The sequence below is a fragment of the Aphis gossypii genome, chromosome 3 (assembly GCF_020184175.1).
Source record: "Aphis gossypii isolate Hap1 chromosome 3, ASM2018417v2, whole genome shotgun sequence".
Taxonomy (NCBI): Eukaryota; Metazoa; Arthropoda; class Insecta; order Hemiptera; family Aphididae; genus Aphis; species Aphis gossypii.
The window spans coordinates 25909744-25925151 of record NC_065532.1 but is presented as its reverse complement, the minus strand read 5'-3'; the positions used below and the strand labels follow the sequence as shown (position 1 = coordinate 25925151).

Here is a 15408-nt window from a genome sequence, read left to right as displayed (position 1 = left end):
GAATATCAAATAATATCTCTAGAAACGCATTAAGGATGCTTAATCTCAAGTTTTAAATAAATCAATTTCAGCGCAACCAAAACAAATAAAATCGTTGTCTTAAGTATTATCGTCATTGTAAAATTATTCACATTTTCTCAATCGTCATTATTCGGATATTTAATTTTATTTAAAGTAAAATTTTAAACTAGTAATTAAATACCAATTATTACCTACAATTTCAAAATTCACACGAGTAATGAGTAAACTAATATTTTTTGGAGTACCCTTGTGCCACTATGCATTATTTATTTAAATTTTAAATTCAAACTTAAAACTAATTAAATGCACGTTGAAAATTCTTATGAATCAAAATTCTAAATACTTTGAGCAATATTCTGTTACGGGATATGATAAAATATTTACGCTTTCATTCAAAACAAATTATAACGATAACAATTGTTGTTTATCTATAATAAATAATTATGTGTTGGAATATTTTTAAATAAAACTATTTGAATTAATACAACATTAAGCAATGAAGCAATAGATCATCTTGTAATATACGTAATCATAATTCCTATATTTTCTATACGGAGGTAAAATAACTGGTAGTATTCTAAAGTAAATATTATGTGGGGAAGAAGTGTTATACATTTATTAAATATACACTATAGGCCAGTGTTGGTCTTTGGTGTATTTTGTGAGGGGTTGTTTAATCGGTCGTTTGGGAGATGAAACCACAGCTTTTAAAATTATTTTATTTTTTTTTTGGCCCTCGGGAGTGCGTTATTTATAAAACATTATATAGCCTGTGAACGTTTATAGTTGTAAATAGTATTATACAATTTTATATTAACAGCTAATTAATATAAGTCACTGTTTTTTGAATCACGTTTCGTCTGCAGGTACGCTAAAAGTCGATAAAAATCATTAAAAAACGCTGTGAGATCTAAGACGAAAATTAGATAAAATTATTTTCGAAACCGGTAATCATCATTGAGACTACCAAAATCGATAGAAGCTGATTGATGATAATAATATTTTATGGTACAGAAGAAAATGCAACGCGATGGGCAATATTATATATTTTGAGACGATCGCTCGGCCGAATTACTAACTGCCGCCACGATATGTGCTTGTCCTCCTCCCGGTCAGGGTATCGGTTTTAACCACGAAACGAAATAATTGTTTAATCAATTTTCTCGGCGGCAGTGGCTGTGGTGCGTAGTGAATAACAAATATCCGTATTCGTATAATACACGTCGGTCACATATATAATATAATACTATAAAAACGAAGCGGCCGGAACGAGATTTCGCCGTAAAACGGATAGGCGCATATTGCTCTTAACGTACTGGGTACGATAAATTATAATTTGCGCATATAACACAATAGGTCAGGTACTTATAATAACAATATCCGTGGTTATATATTATTAACCGAGAGTATCGATAGAATCGCTAGTACTCGTGAGTGGTTGAAAAATTAAACATACTATTTCAACATTGTACCTCAAGTCTGAAAGTATCTCAATGCGACGGCGAGGGCAGTGCAACCGATTTAGGTGCGTATTAATACTATTATACAAAAACGTACGTATTCATAGTATAATCCGCGTGTATTGGCAGATTGGCGGAAAAATGTATCCGACATTTTAGATGTGTGATAAATCCAATCCAAAAAATATCCACACCAATAACATAAATAATTATATGTATACAACCTGTTTTTATATAGTCAATTTAAAGTTATACTATGGTATAGATATATATTTACCAAAAATAATACGATTTTTAGGAAGAAATAAAAAAAAATATATACTAACTTATTATAATATGAATCTATATTAATTATTCAAGAGATTTCGAGTTTGTTTTGAAATCTCGACCACGTGTCAGCGTTTACCATAATTGGAGTATAAATACATCAATAAATAAATAAAGAAGTACGGTAAACGTGCAGAACTAATAAAAACGTATTAAATTGTAAATGTAATAACCGGATAAATGCTACAGTCATGGCACACTGTGTTTTTGATGATTTAAATACTTAATTCAAATGAGTAGGACGTTTGTATACATATATATCGCAGTTAGACGTTGACGTGACCCAAAAGTCATTTCATTATAAAGTCCCGATGTCGTGGTGCCGATTTAAGCCACGTAGGTCGTCGTTAGTAATGGCGTAGGCACATAATCTAGGATGGGTGACCGTACGTGGGATTTGTCGCGCTTACAATTCTGTATATTATTATACAGATTATTTCTTTTGCGCGAAGGGGCTTTACGTCAAGAGACACGTGGATGGAAAAAAGCACAATTTTTTATATATAAAAATGTTAACGATGTTATTTTTATTTTTTTTTTTTTAGTACGAGCGGGACTTAAATTTTATATATACGTGCACAACAGTAAAACCGATACATCGGAAGAATGTTAAAAGGTATATCATATAAGAACATCTTTTGAAATATGGCGTGATAGGAATAGTGATTTCCTATCAATATATAGCATTTAATACCTTTTGTCGCCAACGGTCCTTGTCCACATGCACACACACACATACACCTATATGTATGTATATATAAGACGTCATAAGCATAGAGAATCTGATTTTCCTTAGTATACTTTATTGTACGTCACGTCGAAAACGTCGCTAGAGCATGCACGCCTTCACATAAACCCGTCAGTTTCCGTTAGCTTCGTTTAGCGTCGATCGCGCGGAGTCAATCGAATTGAAAAAAAAAATCTCAAAGATCTATATATATATAGGTATATATTGTAAACACGCACACATATATATATTATATTGTAAACACATATGTTTATATATATATATAATTTGACCGACACGATTTTTTTCTTCGATAATAACACTTCTGTAGTGATGGAGTGGTATATCATGGAAAACTGTGATTATTGTACTTTTTTTCTGTCTGATGATTTGATAGATATATAGATTAATATTAAAAACAATTTTTAACGATATTAAATTATTACGATAATAGTGACATTGAAGCACAACACCGAGAACAATGTTTAGAAGAATACAGTAAGCCAGTAAGCAGTAAGAGTCAACAAGACTGACAGAATAAATTATATTGAACTACTTTTTTTATTATTTTAACGGGTTTAAGACGGGGAAAATGAAAAATAAATAGGTACACAGATAAGTAGATACGAAAATATTAATCTCTGATATTTTTAGTTTTGATACCTATGATTTATTATAATGTTACCATGTCATGTGTCAAATTTCCGAGCAAAAATATGTGGGCGAGTGTGAAATTACACATAAATAGTTATAATATGTTTATAATAACTTTTATATTGATTATATTATTAGAGAAACTGACGAATATGAAAAATAAATTTAGATTTAGGTAATAGAGAAGTTTTTTTTTATAATTTCAAACCTATCTTATTGTAGCATAAATTATTATTATCAGTACTATGGTGTTGGGAATTTTGGAAAAAAAAAACTGTTTGTGTTTGTTGACGGCTCAATGATAGCATCTGCAGCGTATTATATCATTATATCACTTTAATTCGGTATTCAAACGAACATACTGTTTGTTGTTATTATCATTATTACGATTTGTATCGCGTGCCATCTAAATAATACAATATGTAATTTTGTCATAATACTCTTCGGTGTCGCTAAGTGTATACCCCAAAGGACACGCGAATTGCGCATCATATACGTGGTCATTCTGATTTGTTTTCAAAATGTATTGTTGGAATCACATGCAAACTTAATGCATAATTTTTGTCACCCTGTACAATATATGCTCTGATTGCGGTAAATCGCGGATAACGTCATCCGTCTACCGTTGGAATATCACAGTCAACGGTTGAACGCTGTCAAAGTGTCATGTTGATGTTCTGTAAACGCAAATATATTGCAACAAAGGTTTTAACTCACCGATTCCAAACGTGAATTTAACTATTTATATGTGGTACATATCAATGTCACGGTGATTTTGACTAATGCATTTACTATAACAAAACGGTAATAATTAGCGTAAATTTGATACACAACTACAATTACACTTTATTATGATGTTAGTATTTTATGAAATAGCATATATTCGTTTCTATTTGATATTTAATATTTTAATACTAGCTTATCGTGGAATTCTGTCGAAAATCGATTCCAATATCCATATATAACTCGATTCAAAATAAAATAAATATTTTTACAGCATGCGTTATAACCAAGAAATTACAAATGAAGGATAAAGTTTGAAAAATCAGATTTAATGGTCCTTGAAATGATTCTGTGTAAGTGTGAGATCAGTGGTAGTTTTTTTTTTTTTTTAAATATATTTTCTATAATAGCTATCGATGTTATTTGATTAAACAATTACTATTTATTTTTTGATGTTTGACTGGTTGCGTATTATACATTAATGCATATGATATTATTATTTAATATTGTTTGTGTGGGTGCGTGTGTGTGTGTGGATATATAAGCCAATAACATAACTTATCGTCGTAAGTATAAATACTAAAACATTACTTGTTTACAATGAAAAGTATTAGATGCATAGTTACTCAGAATTTGACGATATTATAACAATGTTTATTTGTTTATTTATTATACAAAACAGACAGAGACTAAAGATTGATAAGCAGAGTATACTTATTGTTCAACACAACAAATAATAACAGTACTGAAAACAAAAATATTTACATAAAGTCTGAGAGGCGTCCGTTATAGAGAGACATATCATGCGGATGATTGGATTGTTACAGACGTATAGTCATATCTATTTTTTAAATACCATACACATTATATGGACGGAAATGACATGCAATTGTTTATTTTGTTGCTATGTTTAATAAGAAATTGACTTTTTTTTACAATTCACAATTCAATTTCGAAAAAACAATGTGTTTTTTTTAATATCACAATATTATAGATTTATATTTATTTTTCTATCGTTATCAATAGAATTTTAATCGTGTTTAAAAATGAAGTTGATTTTAAATCTATGATTTTTTTTTTTTTTTTTAATTTATTTAATAACTTTACGTTTATTAATAATTAGTATATCAATTAATCTTGTTGAACAAAATTACAAACAGTTTGATACAATAAAAAAAATAAATAAATAATAGGGAGAAAAAAATTAAATATTGTTTGACACTAATTTGTGTTACACTACATTTCTTAATGTGGGGTATACTGCAGTGTACAGTTCACGGACGTTAATTATAAATAATCGGGTGATTTAATCCTTTACATTCTCTAAACGAGTTTTTTTCCCCGATTAATATATTATTTGTATGTAGGTTTTTAGGACACCTATCACCATCGAACCATCGTTCGCGCGTACACTGGACCGGCCGACGGGGCGTGGCCGCACCTTTTTCCTATTTTCATGAATTATGGATTATATAAATCACAATGTCCTACAGAAGGGCCTTATGTAACGATTACTCGCACTCCCCCGGCGGGTCTGCTACTGCGGCCCATTCTCAGGTGCAGGCGGCGACGGGACGAGGAACGGAAAAAAAAACGCAGCACTGGTGTGGTGGACCTACAGCAGGAACCAGAGGGATGGAAAGGACTGAGCTGAAATCCTGACGCACCCACGTGACTTACAGTTTTGTAAGAATTATTACGGAAATATCGCGAGCAATAAATAATTCTTTGTCGTTTCGTAGGCTTCCTTCGATATTATGTATATGCGTGTATGTAAGTTTGTGTATACACGGGTATCCGCTCTTAAGTTTAAGTTTATATATCAATTTTACAAATGTTAACTCGGAACTGTCGATTATCGATTTTTCTGAATTTCTCTAACATTGTAATTCTATACCTACTTATTTCATGGATACCACATAATATAGTACACATTCAAACGAAGTGAATAATACGTAACTATAATAACAATGTTTTTCAATAACGATTAACTGTTATGTATGAGATACAAGAACTATAAGAAGAATAGACTAGTTGAAATTTTATTTTCTGATTTAAATTTATTATTTTTTGTACAGTTTACGATTGTTTATACAATTTCTAATAACTCTCAACGAAAAATATTTTAAGCACTGAATGTTTCAATGAACATGGAATGTTCTGATTATGTGATTATGAGAAAGACGAAAGTACAATAGTATCACATAATACATGCAAAATTATAATAAAATATTTAAAAACTAATCATGTGATTTATAATGTATATTATAGAAAATTGTTAAATAAATCGAAAATATTATTGGTTCATAAAATTTGATATAAAATGTAGATTTTATAAATCGTTATGATTTATTTTGTTCATTCTTTTTTTAGGTCTATAACATCGAGTAGAAATTAAAACAATAGCTGCATAAAATGTCAGTAAACCACTATTCGTTCGCTTATAATATTATATTATAATACATGTGTTTCGGAAGACGTAATGTTTAAGGAAACAGGATTACGGGTTCGATAATAGCATTAAAATCTTCCCGAGGTTTTGAATAATATTTCACTTGTTTGTTCAGTTATATCAAAATCCGACTGCGTTGAATTGATTTACAAGATAAGCCGTTCAGAGTTTGGGTACGGGGTAAAAAAAAGTAATAACGGAATAAGTAACGCTTTTTTTTTATAAAATATAAAGGGAAAGAAATGTAACAACGTTTGTCAATAAATAAAAAGTGTCTACGAATATAAAAATGTTATTTTGATAATATGACGATAATAATATATACCGAAACAATTGTCTAAAATACACACTTGCTTGTTGAAATTAAAGGTTGAAACTGTCAGTCATATAAATCGAATCGATTCCACAACAATATAATTATATATAATTTAAAAATGTTGTTTGTTACAGATTATCCTTATCAATAATTATTGTTATTACTTTATTCGACATCTGATAAAAAATGAAATCAAATTAACACTGTGATTATTAATTATATTATTTTAATGGTGTAAGTTCAGCTTATACACGTAATAATTATGTTTATATTCATTATAGTTTTTTAAAAGAATTACACACATGCATACTTGCATTATATCGTATAATAATATCCTTTTATATTTCGAGTTTTGAATTGTTTACAACGTCATTAATTAAAAGTAACCGTGTGTAATAATATACGTTGCGATATCGTTAATAAATTAACGTTTTACAACGTGCTGGCGCTAGTCGTTTTTTGTATTTCAATAAAATGTATGTCATTCGTGTGATTACACGATATGTATAATATATCGTCGTAAAGTGTTTAATACTCACAACTGGGGTAGAAACCATAAAAATTTTACCAAAACGACCAAATATTCGCAAGTGTACTGCAGTGTATCATGTATTTATAGAAAGTCGTAAGTTGTAATTATCCTCATACATAAATAGTTTTCATACTCATTATTTACTGTGCAACCCAAATTGTAAATTGTGAAGTTTAAAATCTCGAAAAATAAAAAAATTTACAGGGGATTGAAATTTCACAAAAAAAAAAAATTAAATAAATTCACATACATGTATATTATATTTAATGTATTATATAATATATAAATTTAACGATCGTCGTCGTTTAGCATTCTACAACATATGTGACCAGAAAATATGAGATAAGTTTATCGCGTTTCGCGTACTTGAGTTATTATTACAGTCTTGTCGGCGCTCTAGCACAATAATTATTGTACAAACATAATACATATATAAATTCGCTATACTCGATTCCTTTACTCTACGGGCACATTGTACTAACGATTATAATTATTATTGTGCCGAAACGGTACAGTAAGAACATAATATTATGTATAATAAATAACTCGAAAAGTTTTAGCCAAAGGGTCGGACGAATAGTGTGCCATTGGTATAATGTATATATAGATAAAAGCAATTTCTTAATTGTTTATTTTGTAACCTCGGTGGTAGCAAACGACATCATAAGCGTCATTCCGTTCGGAGAGAGAGATATAGCAAAATTATTAATAAACTCGTGTCTGAGATAAATATCATCGGACGGGATAACCATATATTATAATTTTAAGTTCCGTTTTTAACTAGGTTGACGTTTTTTTTTTTATGCACCCTATTATTCTTAAAAAGTCAAAAAAACCATGCATTTTTTACTATGTTTGGTAGTACTTTACGTTTTTGTGTAACAATTTGTGATTAAGCCAATGAACGCTATAATTTAAAATCTTCCACTTATCAAGAAATTATTTTTTACAGTACTTATGGATTTTAATCAACATTTCCATGCGAGTGGACAAGTTCTACGCTAGTATTCAGATGAGCATGTTTTCAGAATATGTCAACACGTAATCATGGCTATGGAGTTTGGCTATACGAAAAGAGTTTTTATCTTTACGGAGTCATCGTACAAGTGAACGTTTTAATATTAATCGGTTTTATTAAAATTCATTATAGAACAATATAATAGTGAATAAGTACAATAGTTTTAAGTTTGAAAAATATAAGCATACGGCGTATGTATAAAACATTATAAATATTATATACTTTATAACTTATTTAAGTCATATAACAATATTATGCAACGTACTATAATATAATGAACAATTTTTATAAATTTGAAGTTACGTTAAAAAATCATAGTTTTTACATTCGACTAGAATATTGTAATTTTATTAAAAATAGTATATAACCTGTTACTTGTTAGTTATTATTTCACAAAGTGTATTGATAAAAATATTATATTTATTTAAATTATATAACACAATACTATACTATGAAATATATTGGGGGTGAAAAGTTTTAATATAAGTTTTCAAATATTTTTTTTTAACTCATCGGTTAGGTATTTAAGTATATCAATAAATTATTTATTATGCAGGAGTAGCGAGTTAAAATCACGGTACATCGCTATTGTTTAAGAAGACACTTTTAAATATCCTTTAAATGTTGTTTACATTATTTTATTTTTGCAATAATTTTGTGTACTAACCTGTTTACATCTTATTTTTTTTAGCATTTAAAATTAGTTGTATAATTAACAAAATTGAGTGAGAAAATAAAATCAAGTATCTATATTAACTAACACAACTTTTGTAAAAAATAAAATAAATAATATAAGGTGATCAATTTGTAACTGAAATCTAAAGATATTTAATGGCTTATTACAAATTTACTAACTTAACCTAATATTTTATTGATAACACAAAGATTTTTCTTCCCGTGCAAGTATTAATCTATTTATAATCCTACGTTGCACGTATAAAATTATTAATCATACTCACTTAAACTACTTAATCTTAATAACATTTTAGAAAAGTATTACAGTTTTTACACTGCGAGTTGTATAAATATATAATTTGCATGTATTAATTACATATATACAGGCCAATGGTTATGCTAAATTTATAGTATGGTCATGAGGATAACCGTAATAAGTACATATTATAACGTAATACGGATTTTAGTGACTACTTTTTGACGTTAGTCACCTGTTCTCTTTTTTTTCTTGTCTAAAAGGGTTGTATTTTAATGACATGTCCGTTAACTTAAAATGAATTCACAAAACTTTTTAATTAAAATAACATTTTTACTCGGAATCTCCTGAAGTTTTCTACGATAAAATACATTCGTCGTAGACTGGTTCACAATTTAATTTCGTTATCTACACATTTGTGTGACTTGAAGTACTGCTCATCAGTAGATCTGTAGAGGTGTTATTATTTTGAAATAAATCGAAAACAGATGTTCGATTTAAAGCCAAAGTTTATTTGATGTTTACGAGCCAACATATTTTCAAACTGTTGTTGACCACAATCGCAATCATAGGTATATTACCGACGTGAACGCATTATTAACAATAGTTTGATAATTCATACCGATTTGATCTCATTGTATAATAATACTGGAATTTTTATTTCGTATAGTATTTTGTTACTTTAAAAGTTTGAATTTCTTTCTATAAATCGGCTTTTAATTTAATTTTAATTTTTTTTTTATTTTTTTAATGTAGCAACCTTAAGGATTTCTATAAGTAAAAACCCTTTGTTTTTAAATTGTACAATCTGTACAAAGCATATTTCAATTAATTTACCTAGAACGGGTGTGCGCAAAAACGCGTTACGATATTTTTTTAAATATTTTAATTAAAAAAAAAAATTAAATACATAATGTTTGTTCATGCAAAAAGATTGGTGAAAATATATAAAAAACGATAAGTAAAACCATCAATAAGATAAGTAAGCTAGTTTTTAGACAGACATATCTCATCATGGTAGTTTAATTGGGTGTTCTTATGTCTACAATACTACTATTAATAAGATGAATGAACCAGCGCAATAAAATATTAAGACTACAATGTCTTATATAGAGTCAGATAAACGAGCACACGAGTAAAATTCAACTTGAGAAATAATTTCTGTTTTTATATCAATTTTATTACTAAACCAAAGTTATAAATATTCCATATTAATTCGTTTGCTCATATAATACATTACAGAATTATGACTTAAATTTTGAAATTAAAAACGTTTATGAAATGTAATAATAAGAATATTAATAAGAATGTAAATAATTTAATATTTATCCGTTTCTATTATTTGTATTAATCTATAATAAAATCCACTCTATTATTACCCGTTGTTGGTGTTAAACTATTAAATAAATAATAAATGGGCCGATTTTCCGGTCGGTTAGGCCTTGTGGTCTTAAGGTCTTGTTCTACTGTATATTATTAGGGTATAGTGTGCAATAGTAAAACTAATATAATGATTGTTTTATGTTTGTATTGTTCTGCAACGTGAACGATAGTCCTATAAAATATTCGTATTTTTATCAAACATCAATTTATATAATTAAAAATCAACTTAATTGTAATGTAATTTACATTGTTATTTATTAAACAAATTTTGAGTTATAGTATAGTAACGTCTATAATACTATATAGTATAGCAGTATATACCACGTTTGTGTGAAACACTAATTCCGACTGGTTCGTTATCGTTAAAGAACTGATTTTGTATTTAACGATTTTTTATTTTTATTTTTAGCAATTACATGCAGTTAACTATAAATAATATTGCGAATTATAATTTTGCATATTTTTTTTGATACTTCTAAAATTATCATCAATACTACATAACAAAGACTGCTGACAGACTGACGAATATAGTTTGAAATGTAAATTCAATAATAATAGTCAACGTATTATGAAAACGATTTTTTTTTTTAAGAGAGAGAGAGATGACAAAATGATATTATTATATAATAATATAATTATAACGTAAATATATAATTTTTTTTTGTTGAGTCCATTTCCTTATTTATTCAATAGTTAGAGAACCCATCTCTCTCTCACACACACACATATCCACCGTCACGACAAGAGACAACCACCGTGTTACGATAATAATATACGGGGACCGTACCCAGGTGAAACGTCCCGGGCCATGATATACCCGCGTAGTGTGTGTGTATATACATAGATACCGAATCGTAGTCGTCGCCGTTGTTCTTGTTTGTTATTATAATAGATCGGGATTTATGTGACGTGGCCGACGAGCTATTAACCCCGGCAATATATTTCTCTGGGCGTCTTTCGCTTTACCGCACACACGTATACATGTATACCCGAGTTCGCTCGCGAGAATTCGTCGTCGTCGTCGTCGTCGTAGTCGTAGTCGTCGTTGTGTATAATATATTATTATACATATTATGCGATATACACGGACGGATCATGAATTCATGAAATATTAATTTTGTCGATATTTATCGGGGTCGGGGTCGCCGGTTTTGTCTCGCGTCTGCTACGACACCGCTGGATTGTATTTTAATGTATAAATGCATATAGCGTGTGACGTTGGCACAACGGGTGTAATCCCGGAACGATCGAAGAATATCGGAGCGTAAAAGGTTATGTCTTTTCTCGGTCATCGAGTGCAGCAAGACGAACGATCCGGTGACGGAAGCGGCGATAGACTTAAATAAAAACAAAACAAAAAAAAAAAAAACTCTCTTATACGGGCAGACAGTGTGTGTGCGTTAAAGGTTTTCCGCTATGGATTGTTTGCGTGGTGTGACCGATAAAACTATTGAGTTTTAGTATAGTGTAGTTTTTTATTTTTGTTTTCCAAAATGTTCTCAAATCATAAACGACTATAGAAATCTACTCCGTGTTGTACCTACAGCACTGCAATCTGTTTTAAATTACCAATTCGAAAATCTACTGCATGAAAGTTTTGAACTTTCTTATTGTTTCTACAAAAAAAAAAAACCCACGTAAAATCAAACACCGATAACAAAACGTTTCACGAAATACAATCATATCGTCGGCGCTATTGTGTGCGCGGAACGACGATGTAAAAAAAAACAATCTCAGCAGGTGTGAAAAAGCCTTTTGCCTATTCTTGAAATATAGCACTGTGACTTGGTTTCCCACCCGAATACGAATTCATATTATATATGCAATATATCTGTATGACGTGTTATTAAATAAAATTTATATCGTTTCTTTGACACGCTCGAACATTTTGAATCGGCAAATTAATGTAATACTAAGAGGGTAAGAAATATTTCATATTTGAAAAAATAGTGAAGTGTATCCATCGAATTGAATGACGTCATATTGTTAAGTTATTACATAAAAACGTTGGAGGGCGGCCGCGGCCGCGAATGTCTCTGGTATATCCTGGCTATGTGCAAAAAGGAAAAATAATGAGACCGAAACTTAAACTTTTCGTTTTCGCAAAGTTTATGGCTTAATTGACAGTTTTTGTTTATTTATCATTAAACAGTAATCCAAGAGTTTAGAGAAAGTGCAATTATAGTCTAAAACAACGGTCATACCCCCTGCTGCTGTGTATATGCCATCGAAATCGGTTTCTATTTTGCAACTGACATAATTGTGACATATTATATTAAATCTTGTACCTATTATTCATTATAGTGTTTTATTGATTACTTAGGTACTATAACGTATAAAATAATATTGTAAAAATAATATTAAATAAATAAGTCCCGTATTCGTGTATCATCCTAAGAAATTTAAAATTAGATCTATTAATAATGAACACAATGAATGACGTAACCAGAACGCAGAAATGAACCAATATTCAAATAATTGCTATAAAAAAATCTATTCATATTTCGTCATTGTGCATACATATTATTATGTATTATATAGTATAAAAATGATCTAATTGGAAAAATGATTTGAATTTCCGCGACATTACAGTAAACCATATTATAATTTAAAATAATTGCAAAAATGTATTGTACGTTCCTTCTTTAATAATATAGTACTTTAAAATATTTTCTTCGAACTATTCGAGGTAATTCAAATTCCATTTCAAGAAAAAATGTATGTAATATGAACATAATGGAAATGTTATTATAAATACCAAATATGTATACAATAACGTTACACAACGTGGTTATATTATAAATATATACATACGGGGTTATAACTGTAAAAAGAATATTTGGTAAAACGTTTCTAAGAATTATAACGTTTTCTTTACGTTTAACGTGATTCTATTTTTCCATTTAACGTTATGATATTATATTGTTATTACTTAATAATATGTTATAATATAATATAGAGTTATCAAAAAAAAAGTTAACTTAAAGAATACCGACTGTGAATCTTATGCAAAGATGGTGAATCTTTTATGTAATTTTCACATTGACAGTACCTATACTTAGGCACGTTTTGTTAAGTTTCATTTTTATCTAGGATATAAATAAAAATGAAATACATTATCTACTGCTGTTACTTGTGTGAGATTTGACAGGTTGTGTAGGAATAATGTTTGTCAGTTATACATTTTAGATATTATTAATATTAAAATAAAGTAATTTACCATGCTAAAATTCTTTAAATGTATTTTTCAAAAGAAAAAAGTTTGATAACAAAATATAATTACTAATTAGTAAATTGTATTATTATAACAAAAACACAATCAATGATAAGTTTTGAGTATGAAAAAAAATATTATATTGATTAAGCTCAGATGCTCAGATTCGTTAACTATTACTATAATACTATGTTTAAATGATAAAACGTAATAGTAAATTGTTTTATATATAATGTTTTTAGTATTCTGTAAGCAAAAGAAATAGTTATTTTAGATACTTAAAATTAAAAAAAAAAACACTTATAATTGACGATTTCTTATACAATATGCACTGAAAGGTAATTCAAGTACATACATTTAATACCTTTTTTTATGTATATATTGGCAATCCACAAATGTCCCTAACTCTCCACCCTACTAACCTGTAGTTTGTGAACGTCTGCTGTACGTGGCGTTGAAATTGACGAATTGCATCAAGCCAATATACAAACACACAATACATATAAAATCGTAATACAATTTTCGAATAATTTTCATTTCAGTTCACGTAAAATCTATTTTTCTTGTTTTTAGAATTCACATATGTGATGGCAGTGGGAAGGGGGAAGACGTTAGGATTTTTTTTTCTCTTTCTGGTTTCTCGGTGTATTCGGAAAGCAATAAAATGTCTATACATAAATCTTTCGGTCTACGTGTGCGGTACACAGCACTATACATACATATATATATAAACATATATGCTGTGGTACTCTGCGGATGTTCATGTTGGGCGGCCGTTGTTGTGCATATAAAAAACGGCTTAACTCTCTGACTCTCTTACTCTCTCCTACACTCGCTCAATCCGTCCCACCAAACCTCTATCCCTGCCACTCTGGTCGCGTCGCAGGGTCGGGCAAGTCGGCTGGTTGAGTGTTATATAGCGCGCACAGTCCGGTTCAAAAAGTTCAATTTACAGGAATTTCGGACATAAGCCCTGCACGAACCCTCACGTAGTTGTGTGTATTGTTTATGGGCGTCGAGTAAGTTTCGAGTGAAAACATTTTCGGATGGCAGCAGTGGTGGTGGTGTGACGCACAAGACACGGCCGGTCAGACACGAGGAAAGGAGGGAAGCTGTACGAATTGAAAAGTTTCGTTGGGACGGATTTGTCGAATGGCTTGCGCGTTTCGCGAGTTATGCGGTCAACTACACTGTGTAAACGGAACGGAAACTGAGGCAGACGGAAGAACGAAAAAGCGACTGTGGTGGAGTGAACTAGTGTGGCATAAAGTGAAGGGATGTTTTGAAATCGTAATGAGGACGGGATGTACATGTGTGTGGTTTTGAAGGGGGCGAGATGGAAGACAGCGTATACGTACAAACAGCGGCAAGAAAATAATTTCAGTTACTAAATCGGTAATGAAAATCTGTGGAAATTTAACGAAAATGCGTATTAGTGTGTGCGTGTGTTACTGTATACATTTTGTGTATGTGCCACTCGAGAAACGAACTTTGTACACTAAAAATTCCTTTAACATTCGCGGACGAGAGACGATGATATTTCGCGTTCGCGTTTACATACATAAATGCTTTAATTGAGATTCTAAAAGTTTTATCGTTTACGTTAGCACACACAAATACGAGCGCGCTCGCGCTCAAAGTTTACTTTAG

The 15408-nt window shown here is 29.9% G+C and overlaps 1 protein-coding gene and 1 long non-coding RNA gene across 3 annotated transcripts in view; one reads left to right on the top strand and one right to left on the bottom strand.

The window, feature by feature from the left end:
• LOC114131428 (lachesin-like) overlaps positions 1–15408 on the bottom strand; it is a 387860-nt gene that overhangs the window by 118880 nt on the left and 253572 nt on the right. The window lies entirely within an intron of this gene.
• Positions 6270–8253, top strand: LOC126550943 (uncharacterized). The gene is made up of 3 exons (XR_007604989.1): positions 6270–6418; positions 6480–6554; positions 8165–8253. It is a non-coding gene; the product is annotated as an uncharacterized LOC126550943 (long non-coding RNA).